This window comes from Rhinolophus sinicus, chromosome 3, assembly GCF_057876585.1.
Source record: "Rhinolophus sinicus isolate RSI-liver-muscle chromosome 3, RSI-T2T, whole genome shotgun sequence".
NCBI classification, from domain to species: Eukaryota; Metazoa; Chordata; class Mammalia; order Chiroptera; family Rhinolophidae; genus Rhinolophus; species Rhinolophus sinicus.
The window spans coordinates 47658943-47675494 of NC_142503.1; the positions used below are offsets into that span (position 1 = coordinate 47658943).

General features: G+C 40.9%; 1 protein-coding gene and 1 pseudogene across 3 annotated transcripts in view; both read right to left on the reverse strand.

Annotated features, from left to right (window-relative positions):
- Window positions 1-1001: 1001 nt before the first annotated feature.
- Window positions 1002-3965, reverse strand: LOC109445684 (large ribosomal subunit protein uL4 pseudogene; annotated as a pseudogene).
- A 2522-nt stretch (window positions 3966-6487) lies between these two features.
- GFM2 (GTP dependent ribosome recycling factor mitochondrial 2) overlaps window positions 6488-16552 on the reverse strand; it is an 80596-nt gene continuing 70531 nt past the window's right edge. For all 3 annotated transcript variants that reach the window (XR_012495085.2, XR_012495084.2, XR_016020640.1), the window contains one exon: window positions 6488-16448. The gene's annotated coding sequence lies outside the window, so the exon portion shown is untranslated. The remainder of the gene's footprint in view (window positions 16449-16552) is intronic.

The window sequence follows — 16552 nt, forward strand, 5'->3', positions numbered from 1 at the left end:
ATTGCTTGGCCATGGAAGGGAATGGGTTCTTGCCATGGCAGCATGGATGGACCTGGAGGTACTGTGCTGAGTGGAGTATGTCAGACAGAGAAAGACAGATGTGATGTGATTTCCTTTATATATTGAATCTAAATAACAAAAAAGAACAGAAATAAACTCATAGATACAGAGAACATTTTGAAGGTCGCCAGATGGGAGGGTGGTTGGGGGTGTGGGTGAAAAGGAGGAAGGGATTAAGAAGTACAAATTGGTTGTTACAGAGTAGTTATGGGGATATAGGGTATAGCATAAGGAATATAGTCAATAATATTGTAATAACTATGTATGGTGTCAGAGGGGTACTAGATTTGTTGGGGTAATAGATGGGGAGTTGGGGGACAGAGTAAAAAAGGTGAAGAGATTAAGAAGTACACATTGGTAGTTATAAAATAGTCATGGGGATATAAAGTAAAACATAGAGAATATAGTCAATGATACGGTAGTAAGTATGTATAGTGCCAGGTGGGCACTAGACTAGTTAGAGGGATCATTTCTTAAATTATATAAATGTCTAACCACTATGCTGCACCCCTGAAATTAATATAAACTAATATTGCATGTCAGTTGTAATTGAAAATTTAAAAAGGGGGGGAAAGGATGAAGTTAGGGGTCCAAATCTCCAGGTATAAAACAAATAAGTCATGGGGATGTAATGTACAGCATAGGGAATATAGTCAATAGTATTGTGATAGCATAGTGTGGTGTCAGATGGTTGCTGGACTTATGGTGATCACTTCTTAGGTATATAAATGTTGAATCACTATGGAGTACACCTGAAACTAATATAATATTATATGTTAGCTATGTTTTTAATTTTATATATATATATATATATATATATATATATATATATATATATATATATATAATTATATATATATGACATATATATGTCATGTTTCTCACTGCCTCGTTTCTTCACAATTAGCTGTCCAAAGTGATTTGACCTTTACAGAATAAATAAATTTAAGTTTATGCCACCAGCTTCTTTTCTTCTGTGGTGGGTTTGTTTCCTTCAGACTTCTTGTCAGCTGCTGGTTTCTTGGTAGCTGCAGCCTTTTTTCCCACCAAAGGCTTCTTCTGCTTTGTAGCACCAACATCCTTCTTTCCTTTCTTCCCTACAGCTGGATTCTTGCCTGGAACCCCCTTCTCATCAGATTTGGCTTCTAGGGCAGCTGCTGCGTATTCTCCCCAGAGCTGGTAGTTCTTGGCCTGGAGAAGAATGCTGTTCCGGAGCATGATCTTTGCATATTTGTTTAGCTTCAACACGATTCTCAGATTTTTCAGTGGATTCTTCTTCAGGACTCTGAAATGAATCTTCTTGCGAGATGCTTGGAGGGCTCCTTGAAGCTCTGGGCTTTTTAAGATTCTGCTAAGGTGTGTGTCGAGCATCTCGTGCGTGGGAAGGTTGTAGTTACTCTTGAGGGAGGCCGCTTTACGCCAAGTGCCACACAGGTCATCTAACTGGCGGATAGCACTTTCAGTCCAAAGGCAGAAATGGCCCATGTGCCCCCGAGGAACAAGTTTGCTTACATTAGGCAGAGTCATTCCAGGGATGTTTCTGAAGGCTTTGATGATGCTGTTGTCCTCATTATAGATGATGCAAGGTCCCCTGTGCTGGATAAGATGATGGTTTCTCATTTTGCCCTTGCCCCTCTCATTTGCTGAGAGGCATAGACCTTTTTGATATCATTCCAGACCTTGTTTCTTAAGAAGCAAAACAGCCTCCTTGGTCTTCTTGTAGCCTTCAGCTTTATCTTCAGCCACCAAAGGAGGTTCAGAAACTATCTCAATACGATGACCTTCAGATATGACCAGTGTGGATAAGGCCGAGGCAGCCAGGGCAGAGCAGATGGCATTTCGCTTCTGTGTTATGTTCACTGCGTTGCCGACGGCGCCAGATTTTGGTCGGTGCAAACATGCAGCCCGCACGACACATATCGCCAAAAGCACCCTGGCCAGAACGATAAGTCCCACCCCTTTGAACTCTGGGAATTCGAGCCACGGCTCTGCCCGTACCCCACAACCCAGCACTGGTTTCATGACCTGCTAATTCACTGACAGCACAGGGCTGTATTTTGTTTTTGCCCAAGTTGGTATAAACGAAGTTCACAGTATCTGGTTGAATGGGAGGCTTGAACACAACAGACAAAGTGACTTTTCTGCCATATGATTTCCCCTTTTCAGAGTACACTGATGTCAGCATATGAGCACACGCCATGGTGGGAGAGGAGATGGCCACGCTCCTCTCAACCCGGTGGCTCCCACAGGAAAAGGATAAAAATAGTTAAAAAAAAAAAAAAAATTTGTAGAAGGAAGCTTCTAGGAGGTTTCTGGGAAATGTTTTGTTTTCATATTAAAAGAAACCAATACGGCTGATGGCACCTCCTTTCCTTTTCTTCTTGCTGCCAACACAGACCTTGATGCTGAAGCTGCAGCGAACAACTTTTAGTTACAGGAGAAAGACCAGAGAATCACAGAGACACCAGCCTGACGTCATGAAGCCTCTGAATTGAGCCAGCAGCTGCCACCTCCAGGCTTCTCTGCAGGTGACAAAAATTAGAACTTGTTTGCTTGTGTTCCCTTGATTGTGTCTGTTCTTACTAGCAGTTGTTGAATGCAGCTTCTATACAGCAGTCTTATTCCAAGAAAATGTCTTTTGATCTTGAATCATTGCCTTTATAACTGCTAACATCATATTTTAGATGATCACTGAAGGAACCCCACAATTATTTTTTTAATTGTCTTAGAGATCATGGATCCCATCCAAGAGGCCTCTGATTCTCCAGGCTCCATAAACTCCAGTTTGGGAACTAAACTAGACCAGAAATGCAATTATAGCGAGATTAAGAAAGACAAGGCATTGACTGAAAGAAAAGGGTCACCTCAAGAAAGTGAGACCATGGGAAACGGAAGGCAGCAGGGCACACCTGCATTCCTCCAGCTGAGGGAAAATGGTGACAAGAAATCTGTTTCTGCTTGGTATCCAGCCTTCATGCCAGATGGCCACAGACTGAGCCACGGACAGCTGGTCTGTTGGTGTTGATGGGGGGGGCCACTGAACAATTGGTCCCCTCTCTGGCTCCCAGCATGACAAATCTAGAGCTTTAGAAGGGCCAATTGCATTTGTAACAAGTACTCATTAGATTCCCATGGCTTTCTGGAAGCTGAACTGAAACTGAAATCCACGGTTCTTGACCCCAAGAGTTACCCTCTGAATGGGAACGAGAATGGGGGGAAATCAACAGAGATGCTAAGGATGGAAGAACAAAGCTGGAAAAGAAGAAGGTGCTAGACAAACCAGCTGAGAACTCAAGTCTTCCTCTACCGATAGCAGCCTTTTCTCTTTGAGTTCTGAACAGCATACTTATATGGTGAAACTGAGTCCTACTTAAAGGAAATTCAACACATAAAAATCCAAACCTACAAAACAAATTGAAAGATCGTTCACATTACAGATGGAGAATTCATTTTACATACTGCAGGGTTTCTTCATCAAATGAGCTTTCCTGGTAGCTTTACTCCAAGATTTGAACTCAGCAGAATTCTTCAGCACTGCGTCCCCGTGCAATCATAATGCCTTATGTGCGTGCAAAGCGTTCCATACTTTATATCTCCACGTGTTTGCCCTCATGACTACACTATTTAATCCTTATGAGAATCCTATGATTATGAAAGGACACATGTTCCTTTCATAATCATATATTTTTGTTCAAAGAATAAATATTCACTTAAAGATAGGTTTACCTTTAGCTGAGTGTAAAATTTATATATGTTCATTGCAGAAAATCGGAAAATATAGAAAGTTGAAAGAAGGGGGCAAAAATCCTCCATACCCCACAGAAAACTACCATGATTTTAAGCTTTCCTTTTTTTCAAATAATTTTTAAAATTGAAATATAAGTAATGTGTAGCATTATATTAGTTTCAGGTGTACAACATAAGGATTTGATACTTGTATATACTGCAAAATGATAACTATAGTAAATCTAGTTAACATCTGTCACCATACATAGTTACAATTTTTTTTTCTTGTGTTGAAAACTTAAGATCTACTCTCTTAGCAACTTTCAAATATACAGTACAGCATTATTAACTATAGTCACCATGCTGTACATGACATCCCCATGAACTTTTGTCTTAGTCTTTGTGCTGTGCATGTTATTTTGACATAGGCATGATAATACTGATTAGATGATTTTATTGTCTGCTTTTATTCACCTAACATAACATGAAGATGTTCTCAGGATATTGTTACTCTTACTAAATGTCATTTTTTATGGTTGCACTCTATAATTTATTTATTTCTGATAATGAAATACTGTGCTCATTTTGTTTTGGATTACCTGTGCTCATTTTGTTTGTGTCATTTAAGCAAAAATCTAAATGAATTATGCCATTATGAAATCTACGAAGCTAATCATTCTCCCTCCTATTGAGATTTTCCTCTTACCAATCACTTTCTGACGAACATCTTTATGTGTACATCTTTTTCTATAACCAAGGTGAATTGCTTTAGTTAAATTACTAGAGATGAAACTACCGTTTCAAAAGGAATGAATGTTTTAAGGTGCTTGATTGCAAAATTACTTCCCAAAAGGATTGTACCTATCTACACTACAAAGTGTCTGTTTTAACCACACCCTCACAGCACTGAGTGGGTGTTTTAAAAAATATTTATCTGTAAAAAAAAAAAAAAAATCACATCTTATTATTATATTAATTTACATATCTTTGATTATCAATGAGGTTGGTACATCTTTACAGAAATTTATTAACCAGTTATAGTTCATCTTTTCTGAAAGATTTGGTCCTAGATCAGAAACAAACTTCATTTTACTGCCAAAGGGGAAAAAAACTAGCCGAAGTTAAACCATTTCCCCAAGGCTACGCAGTTATTAAAATTACTGAGGACTCCCACTCCGGCTTTTTGAGGCCTACTTGAGTAATTTCCCTTTACTACCACTGCCATTTTTTTTTTTTTTTTCAAACTCCTCAGTCCTACCTGCAATATATAAAAAAATAAGTACTTTTTAAAGCACACAATTCAAGCTCATAAGCTTCTCTTCCACTGTATAATTGAGTAAACCGAGGCCCACAAACTCATACAGGCATCTGTTGCAGAGCTAGAATTGGTTGTCCAACTGGAAAGATGACTTATTTCTAATTGTGTGCTGTCTGACTTCTCTTAGGCTTACGCCTAAGGAGAGATTGACTAAGGAAAAATAAATATCAGCGAATTATCTGCAAGAGTTAGACACATTTAAGGAAGACCTAGACAGAGAAATAACACAACCTGTGCTTTTAATTTTTAAAAGATGGATTATTTTAAAAGGGAATATTGAATAAATGGTGCTGACACAATCTGTTAACCATTTGGAAAAGAGTAAGTTAGATTCCCTACTTCAGGCAATATGTCAAAAATCAATTCTGGATAGATTTGTGTTAAATATAAAAATAAAACTATGAAAAAAGTAGAAAAACACAAATTTAAGAAAAGCCTAAATCTAGAATCTGATTTCAAGCTGGGAAAACTTAAAAGCCAAAGAAGACCCCCGATAAAGGAAAAGATTGAGAGAAAGGGAGTTTAAGACTTCTAAACAAGGGATGGGGGTGGGTGGGGATGGAGGGAAGAAAACTTGGCAAAATAAATGAAATTTTCCAGCTCATCATCCAAGTTAAAAGGCAAATATTAAACTAGAGAAACAATGGCAATTTAAACAGCAGGCAGAGGACGCACATCTTTACGATGGAACTGTTACTAATGAGAGGACTCAGAGAGCATGGAAAGTGGGAGGCGTGCATTCTTCTCGTCAGAGTGTAGGACACACATTGTTACACCCTTTTTGAAGAACATTTGGGACAGTATGTATTAAAATAAAGTCTTAAAAACAAAAGCTCATACACTTTGATCCAATAATTCTATTTCTAGGAAAGAATCAGAGACTTATAAAAAGATTTTTACACAAAGATATTGGTCATAGACTATTTATAGTAGTGAACGTTTCTGATATTTTTAATGTCCCAAAGTAATCTAGCTCAGTAACAATGGTCTATCCATCAAGACACATTTTAAAGAAATATTTAATAAAAGGAAAATGTTTGTGGTATTTGAAGTGACAAAGCAGTGTATAGAGCATGATTGTGATTTTATAAAATGAAAAGTATGTATAAGTGGTAATAACAGGATATACCATAGTTAGATGGTTTTTCAGTTTTCTTTTTGTACTTTTCTGTGCTTTCCAAACTTTCTTAAGTGTGTGTGTGTGTGTGTGTGTGCACGTGCACATGTGTGTTTGGTAGAGTTGTGTTCGGGGAGATTTGTGGAATAGTATGAATAGCTCAGTGGACCATGTTCTAGATATCGCCATTCCCCTTCCCCCCATACACATGTTAAAAACATCTTGTTGGAACCCTAGAAAGGACTATCAAATAGACACTACCCAGGTGAGTCACCATCTAAGCTTTCTTAATGAGAAATTGGGAAGAAGTGAATAGCAAATTTGATGAAATCATTTCTTCATAAAGCCATAAATTTTACAGAAGACATATAAGAACATAAACAACTGCAAGATCAAAGACTCTGTGGAACAAACCCACTGGGAAAGAAGGAAAAATTTATAGATTGAATTCTTTTTTGTAAGCCAGTTCTCTGTGAGTGTCCAGTTTAATGACTGTTTAAATTATATCTGCAATCTTCTGAGAGGTTCGCTTGCTTTTCAAGTTTGTAAACCAACACATCAACAACTCCCAATCAATGGGATAGCATTCTCCAGGGAGCTATGAAAATATACTTCACATTTTAAATGCAATAAAAAGCATGACAAAACATGCCTCTGTTCTTCTTAACATAGAAGTACCACATCTGGTCATAAAAAAAAAATGCATTATACAGAGTTGTAAGGATGCCAGATACTTATTACAGAGAACTGTTTTATCCATTTAGCCCAATTTTCCAGATGTTTTATTACTTGGAGACGGGAGAATTGTTGAAACTGGTGATTGAAGCCCGTTTATTTCAAGAGGCTCGTCTGCAAGCCATAGGAAGCATTTGAGGGACAAGTTAATTTATGACAGGCCACAAGGCACTGCTTGAGGAGAACTGTCATCTCATTGGGGTCACAAATAATACCAATAAAGGACAAAATACCCAATTTCAGTAACCCCAGCTTCATTTGCAAAAATTGCCTCTTAGGCAAGCACTTAGTACTCATTTCACATGCAAATGTTATGCATGTAATTGGAGCAATTTCCATAATAGTAGGTCAAGTTGGTAGTGACATTGAAAATGGCCCAGGTTGGCTGTGACTGGAGGCCTGGTTCTCATTGTCTACAAGAAGCAAAATTCCCACTTGGACCAGTTGGAAGTCTTTTCCTCATAAAGACAACAAGATCAGGTTCAGCAGGAGCAGGTGTCACTTCCCCCACCCCTTCCCCAACAAGACGGCCCCACAACACACACACACACACACACACACACACACACACACACACACACACACACGCAATCAGAGATCAGAGCCTGCAGAGCTGGTGGGGGGTGAGGGGGGTGGGCGTTAGGGTAGCTGGCTCTGGCAGCCAGAGTCATTGAAGTTAATTAGAAGGTAACTCACTGTGGTCAATTCTCTCCACCTGTCAATCAAAGTAGGGATTTGAGGGGGGAGTGGAATTTTTAATTTCGCTTCTCAGAAATTAGCATCTCTGTCTTTGCTTCACACACATATGTAGGAAAAATCTCTCAGGGCATCAGGAGATGTGTTCTCAGGCTAAAAGGGCCACCTTGCAAATTGACCTAAGCCAATGTGTCCACAGCAAGTGTTGTGTAATTAATTTGTTGTTGTTTTCGTTATTCTTGTAAATGATGGTAGCCTTTGGCAGGAGAGACAGTTGGGTCTGTACATCCTCTCCCTGATACGCTTGTTACCAGGTTGTTTATTACAACGAAAGGGAATCTGGGACCAAATTCTGCTAAATGGGCCAGTGTTTATTAACAAGCAGATATAAAACGATCATACATTCTTGTGAGCTGGGGCAAGGTCCCCTCTCTCTTTAGGCATTCTAACTAGCTCTTTGCTTGAGAGGGTCACTCCAAGGAGGAACAATGTTTGCGGCAGGATTAGCCAGCTTTCTAGTTGGGTCAGGAAACAGAGGCCCCGGGGATGAGGAAGAACACAGGTCAAGAGAACGTCCGAGGGTCAAGTGCTGCTCGGAAGTCTTCGGGCTGGGCTTGTCGGAGGCTCACACTTGCTTGGATGACAGCATTAGGGCTTGTAAGGTCTTTCTAGTCAGCCACAGATTTCAACTCTGCATTTCACCAGTGGGTAATCATGCCGGTCATTCCTTATGCTCATTAACCAACCCTCTGTTGTTAGATCTATTTCAAAAACAATATTCAAATCCATAGTTTTGGAATGTATCTTCTTGATGGGTGTACTTCAGAGGCTCACGAATCTTCCCGGAAGTGTGGGTTCCTCACGAGGGGTCCTCAAATGCTGACTGCTCCTACACACATCACACTGCTTACACTGGGTAATAGTCAAGTAAATGATCACAGGTTATATGACATCACTATCCACAGGGGAGGACTGGGTAGGGACAGAGGCTCTCAGGACAGACAACCTGCCCTCCACAAAGGGATGGAGTCTGGCTCTTTGATACCTACTTGTAAAATGTCTTGATGTGACCTGTTTGCAAGCTAGACCCAGCCCAGGCAGGGTTACTTGATGGAGACAGGGAACAGTTAGTTACCTGGTGGGAAGGGAGAGGGGAGGGGAGGAGGGGGCTGCAGCAGTGTGTCTCTTCGCAGCTAGTTTTGTTTTGTTTTGTTTTTCTCTGCATACTTTGTCGCTTGATTTTGAATTCTGCTTTTTTCTTCTCAGTCCTTGTTCTGTTTACTTCTAACTTCTTGTTTCTCTTTCTTCTGGATTGGGGGTTGCGGAGGGGAGTAGACGGGGCAAGCAGTTCTTCCAAATTCAGGCCCTATGGCAGACGCTGCCTTCCTCTTTGCCAGGTAAGAGAATTTCAGAGAGGCAGCCTGCCCTGGTGAGTTGAGAACAGACTAGGAGGTTAGGCTAACAGGAGTTCAAATCCTGGCTCTCAAACTTTCTAGCCACGCCTCTCTGAGCCTCACTTTTCTCATCTGTAAAATAAAACCAATCCTATGTATGTTGCAAGGTTGTCATAAGGGTTTGCGATACTGTATGTAAAGCATCTGGTATGTAGCGGGGCTTTTAATATGATAGCTTCTCTTTAGCCCCCAGGAGTCTCCTGCAAGTTGTGATCAAGCATAGGTAGCTGTAGTGTTCAAATTGGTTTTTACTCTTTGAATAATTCAACCGACAAAGGATCACATCTCATTCTTTTTTAATTGTACACATATTTGAGTGCCGCAAACGAGGTTGAACATTTGTCCATATGTTCATTAACCAACTGCATTTCCTTATTTGGACACGTCCTCTGGCAATTCTTCTATAAAATGTTTATTGATCTGTGTGAGTACTTTATATAGTAAATATATTATGCCATTACTAGCTGTATTTGTCACAATAGTTTTTGAAGTTCAAGAAGTACATTTTAATTTGGGATACTTTTCTGACATGCAAAAGTTTAATAGATTTTTTAAAACTACTGATTTTTTTTCTTTTATGAGCAACACCCAAATCTAAGCTAAGAGAGAGAGAGGCCTCCCTCTGCAAAGATTTAATGAGTGTTCACTTTTGACTTCCTCTAGGTTTCTAAAAACTTACCTCATCAATAAATCTGGAATTAATTTTTGGAGGGCTGAGATAATTATCTAAATTGATTTTCCCCACAGGGAGCTCATCAATTGTTCCTATGCCACTTATTGATTATCCTTCTCTTTTGCCCTAATCTGAGATGCCTCCTCCAGCATATATTAAATTCTTACATCTCATAGGGTCTGTATCAGGGCTATCAATTCTATGTCATTGATCTGTTTGCCTCTTCCTAGACCAGCACCACACTGACTGGAGAATGCTGATAAGCAGAGTTGGGGGATGGAGGGTGCCAAGGAGGCTGGTAGAGAAGAAAGGGAAGGATTTTCAGGACAGGCAGAGTGGTGTGAACATAATTAGGGTAAAGGGGAAGTTCAAGGCCTCATAAAAGGATGAAAAGCAGCTGTCATCTCACTTTGTCTGGAGACTGAGGCAAACGAGTAAGGGACTGAGGAAAAGAAGAATGGGAAGGCAGCTGGGGATGCCGAGTGTGATGGGATGGAGCCTCAAGCAACAGGAACTTACCCCGTGCAGAGCTAAAAGGGATTTACAGCTGTGGAGGTCGTGCTATCGCTGTCCTCAAGGGCTAGGGCAGTACAGAAACACTGACGATAAAATGCCAACTGCAAGGAGGGATGACAGTGCCACGAGAGCATGGCCAGTGAGATGCTGCAGGGACAGTAGAAATAAGTGTCTTCTCTTTCATCCTACCCAGAAGTGGCTGGAGTTCTGGAAATAACCCAAGTGTCTACCAAATGGTAAATGGAGAAACTAATTGTGGTACATCCATACAATGGCACTAGTCAGCAATAAATAGGAATGAACTATTGATAAACGCGCAACACGCATGAATCTCAAAATAATTATGCTAAGTAAAAAAACAAAACAAAGAGCTAACCAAAGAAGAGAACATATGATTCCATTTCTATACAATTCTAGAAAATGCAAACTAATCTGTGGTGACAGAAAGCAGATCAGCAGTTGTCTGGATGGGAGGTGAGGCAGGCGTGGTATGGGGATAGCGAGGGCAGGGGCAGGAGGAAGGGATCACAAAAAGGCTGGAAGAAACATTTGGGGGTGATAGAAATGTCCCTTATCTTGATTGTTCTACTGTTACATACCTAAAACTTACCAAACTGTACACTTTAAATATACTCGTATGTAGTTTACTGCATGTCAGTTACACTCAATAAAATTGTAAAAAAAAAATCACCTTCATCTTACACCTGCTGATTGTTATTTGATAGTTCTGGGCTGGAGCTCAAACACTGGTGTGTTTCCTAAATTCCCAAGGTAAGCCTGATACATTATGAAATATAGAACCCCTGGACCTAGTGATATCTGAGCTGCTTCCAGGTTCTCAGAGCCTGTCCCTTTGTAACGGGAAGATTCCTTGACGGATACTAGGAAAGTATTTCCCTGCTCATGCGGAGTCTGACACATTGGTAAGACCAGGAAGTGGCCCCTCTTTTGCTGTTGGTCATTTGTACTGCTCTTCTCACACTGGGACTCGAGGCTGATGAAGTCTGTGTGGTTTGTTCCCATAGAGGTTGCTGTGTGATTTCCCAGTGTATTCATTCAGTGCTTGTTCCCAGGCCATGCCTCCCACCCCACCCTGCTCTTGCCCATGCCATGATGAACTGTTAAGGGGTCACCATGTCTCCCCTCATAGCCCTGCCTGTGATATACCTGCAGGCCATTTAGGGTACATACCCCCGTGCTCAGATGGGCCAGCTCACGGCTCCGTCATCTAACCAGCTCATCTTCACCAAAAGGAAGCGGTTCCCATGCTGCACTGTCTGGAGACATCTGGCGGAGTTTTCTGGTCCTTCCCACACCACAGCACAGCACACAGGCCTTCACGCCGACACTGTCCAGAGCACTTATACAAGCGCTCGCTGCCTGCAGTGTCCAGTGAGAAGTGCCCCTGAGTCAACCTCACATTTCTCCTGGGGCCTCCTAACCTCTGAGGCAACAGACCAGACTGAATGCCTCCTGCAGGGAATGGAACCCAATGCCCACCTCTAATCCACAAGAACTTTGCTCTCCCCAAGAAGGCAGACTCCCCCACCTCTCTAGACTTCTTCTTGCTGGAGGGCAGGGCGGGTTGACAATGCAGGCCTGGCAGTAATGCCCTCCTAGTAAACCCTGAACTGAGCAGCTAGTGCCTTTTCCTCTCACCAGAGAGATGTCCTCTCATACTCCCTGGTTCATTTACATTCATCAAACTGAGTCCCTTTTTTGCTGGCGCCCTCCACAACTAAGATCGAAAGGACAACAACTTGACTTGGAAAGAAAAAAAAAAAAATTGAGTCCCTTTTCCATTACACTTCCCAGTCCCCTCCCCGTTCAGATTCCTATTGTAACATCTCACATTGCAGGACCAATTGTGGAGGGTGGAAGGAGGGTAAAGAGGGGACATTTTTAGGAGGGGTAGGAGACATGCAGTCACCAACATGACCTTTGCCCCCCATGTACAGATTTTGGTTTTAGAAGTCTGAAGAAGGTTAACTTCTTGTGGATCTTTGCATTTTGCGGCATCCCAGCAGCCTTTGGTCACCAAAATGTTTCCAGATGGATCTGGAATTTTTTCAGCATCTTGGTATTTGGTCTCCATTAACAGATTAAATGAGTAGCCAAATTATATAAATAAAATTCATCAATAGAAGAAGGTGCAGATGGAGAGTCGGGGGGGGGGGGGGAGAGAGAGAAAGAGAGAGAGAGAGAGAGAGAGAGAGAGAGAGAGAATGGATTCCCACCAGGTGGCAGTGTTTAATAGACAAGGGAGTTCAGAGTTGTTTCTATGGCTCCTCTTAGCAAACCAGAAAGAATGCTTGCCAGTTGCCAAAGCAGATTTAACTCCAAACCCTCCTGTCATTGCGGGGAAGCCCAGTTTAGCGTTCCTATGCCAAATGGAGTTCAATCTCAGTTTTTATGATTGCAGTGACAGAATCACAAATATTTCAGGGTTATTTATGGTTGTGTCATGAGAGCAGATAAAGGTAGTCAGAGGGAAGAGCCACATCCAACAGCAGGAGCTCCCCCCCCCCCACACACAGGCTCTGGATGCTTCTTTAGGAGTTAGGCTGCTCCGCCCACCAGTCTGCCCAGGCCCTAGACGTCTGCCCATCTCAATTAATTGCATCACCGTCCATAAAGATGCTGAATTCACTGACTCAGCATGCATCCATTTCAAGCTCCTTCTTGTGCCTCTCCCTGTAGTAACAGAGACTGGAAACTGCATTTCACAGACTGCCTTGCTGCTGGGATTGCATGTTTTTCAGTTTATTCAATGTGGTTACTTGAGACTTGAATTCAGAAGTGAATGACGTGGTGACAGAGACAAGGGATGAGGTATCCCTTTTGTTAGTGCGAACTGGAGCTAAACTGGTACGATTCTAGAATTAGAAGCTGTTAGTAGAGGTCCCTCCCTCCAGCATATGGCTTCCTGGTCATGAAAGGAGCAGGTGCTCAAGGAATATCAGCCAAGTCAAGTTCTTCGGCTCTCACAAGATTGTATGAGCCACTTGATATCCTGTAGTTAATTCATTTCTGCTAAAACTAGCTGGAGTGGATTCTGGTCCCTAGTACAACTAAGCCTTGAATTACTGATAAATTATCTATCCACAAGCCTGAGCTAGAAATATGATAAATTTCCTAAACGCCTCTTTCCCCTGTCTCCCCATGGCTAACTGACCCACAAATATTGCCTAAATAAGTCATGTTAAAGAAAAAATTATTCTAACACTTATTAAGATGGTAAGGAAAACTTTAACCAGGACTATTGCAATAAATGTCAAGACGATCACAACAGGGAAAAGAGACTGGGCTCAATTCCCTCCAAATACAACTGAGACAGCTGGGGATTTCCAGCCAATAAGCAGAGTGGGTGTAGGGGGTCAATGGATGGAAAACTACTAAGAGGAAACATCAAGAGTAGGGGCGCCTCTAGCTACACTGACCTAATAGAAGTCTTGCTGGAGGAGGCCAGGATGATCAGCTATCAAAGGAGAGTGGGTGGGATTCTCCCGAAACTGACTTACCAGGATGCTTGCTAAAACTGGGCTGTGTTAGTCAAGAGAGCGCCAAGGATCCTGACTAAAGTTTGGTCAAGGAGAACATCTTTGTCAGTTGATAGATGAAAATGTGCTCAGCATAGGGCCACAATAGGCTGGACTAGTTCTCTTTTGTTCCCCCATTTTGCTAATAACTTAGGTCAGACTGTGAGGGAGGAGAAAGCTCAGGGGGTTCAAGCAACGGAAAGTCCGGGTGCCTGGAGCCGGGCAATCAAGAGTGAAGTGATGTAGTTAGAGGGACAAGCAGATGCCAGATTCAGCGACACCATGCGGATCCTGCCAAGGAATATGAATTTTATTCTAAGGACAATGGGAAACAAGCCACTGAAACGTTTCAAGTAAGAAAGTGGCATGACCTAGTTTACGGTTCAGAAATAAGACTTTGGCCACTGTGTTTCCACACTGGTTGAAGTGGAGGGGTAAGGCTGGTGGTATAAGCAGCCATTGGAAAGATCTTTCCAGGCCAATACCTAAAGTTCTTCTTCATTCTTTAATAATTTCGGGAGGGGGAGGCGCAAACAAGGGGAGAAGTTCTATTAACTCCAGCAACAAAAGAATGAAAGGCCTAGGAACATGCCTAACAAGAAATGAGAAAGCCTCGTGTAGACTATGAGACTTTGGTGACAAGCGAAAAACAACTTTATAAATTAAGAGAAACTATTTCTAAGGGGGGAGACTCAATATCACAAAGACGTCAGTTCTCTCCAAATCAATCTAAAAAGTCAGTGCCATTCTAATAATACCCAACCATTTTTTTGGACGTTGGCAATCAAAGTTTACGTCGAAGGAAACATTATTTAAAATGGAAAGAAATTTTAGAAACAAGAACAATATGTGTATGCCCTTCGAGATATCAAAGTATAATTCAAAATTATAATGGTTTAAACAGTATAACATTGACAGCATAGCAATTGGCCCAGGAAAAGGTATGTAGACCAACAAAACAGAATAAAGAGCCCCAAACAGAATTACACATCTTTATGAAAATTTAGATTCCCAGATCATAAAAAGCTGAAGTTTATCACCACCAAACCAGTATTACAAGAAATGTTAAACGGACTTCTTTAATAAGAAACACACACACACACACACACACACACACACACACACACACACACACACACACAATTAAGTTCGTGAACTCAACCTAGAAAGAGTGCTACATACCTCATTGCTGAATATCACTATGGTCATCTTCGAAGTACTCCCCTTGGGAAGCTGTGCACTGATGCCAGTGCCTAGTCCACCCTTCAAAGCAATTTTGGAACTCTTTTTCTGGCATGGCCATCAGAGTTGTCATTATATTACCCTTGATGTCCTGAATGTCATCAAAATGTTTTCCTTTCAATATTTCCTTTGTCTTCAGGTAAAGAAAGAAGTCATTGAGGGCCAGATCAGGTGAGTAGGGAGGGTGTTCCAATACAGTTATTTGTTTACTGGCTAAAAACTCCTTCACTGACAGTGCTGTGTGAGCTGGTGCATTGTCGTGATGCAAGAGCCATGAATTGTTGGTGAAAAGTTCAGGTCGTCTAACTTTTTCATGCAGCATTTCAGCATTTCCCAAAAGTAAACTCAGTTAACTGTTTGTCCAGTTGGTACAAATTCATAATGAATAATCCCTCTGATAGCAAAAAAGCTTAGCAACATCGTTGCAACAAGTTCGTGAACTTAATGGTCAGACCTTGTATACAGAGGGAGCCAAAAAAATGTATATACATTTTAAGAAAGGAAAAAACTATTCAAATTGTAATACTCAATATATACCGATAACAAAAGATGAATACAAGTCATGTCTGGCTTCTGTAATTACAAGAGGTGCTCAAAGTGGTTACCATCAGCATCCAGACACTTCTGATTATGACGAACTACTGCTTGAGCAACATTGACAAAGTGTCCACTTGTATACATTTTCTTGGCACCCCTGGTCTGTGTGTGTGTAAGAAAATATTGCAAAGAAAAAAATTCTCACTGACAAAGACAAACATAATAAAAGCAATGGATCAACCAACACTAAAGCTAGTATAAAGGTTAAAAGACAAAAGTAGGAAGATCGTGTGTATCTACAACAGTAAATTAATGATACACAAACACAAACTAACACAAAAGAAGTTAAAATAATGACAAAAAAATAAGTGTGAAGGGGGTGACTAAAAATGGTAGTGATTCTAGAATGTGTTTGAACCACATCTTAAAACAGACTGCTATAAGCATAGCTTCATGTATGAAGCACATGGCAACCATAAACCAAAAATCTACAAGAGATATACAAGAACTATAGAGAAAGAAATCCAAACACAACACTATAGAAAGTCATCAACATACAAAGGAAAAGAACAAGAAAATAAAAAAGGAACGGAGAAGAACTACAAAAACAATCAGAAAACAACTAATAAAATGGCAATAACTACATGCCTATCAATAATTACTTTAAATGTAAATGGATTAAATGCTCCAATCAAAAGACGAATAGATAGGGGAGGCTGGTTAACTCAGTTGGTTAGAGCACCGTTCTCTTAACTACAAGGTTGCCAGTTCGATCCCCACATAGGCCACTGTGAGCTGCGCCCTCGACAACAACTTGACTTTGAGTTGAAGGGTCCTGGAAAAACACAGTTAAATAAATAAAAAGTTAAAAAATAATACACTTAAAAAATTAAAAGACGAATGGATAAAGAAGTGGTACATATATACAATGGAATATTA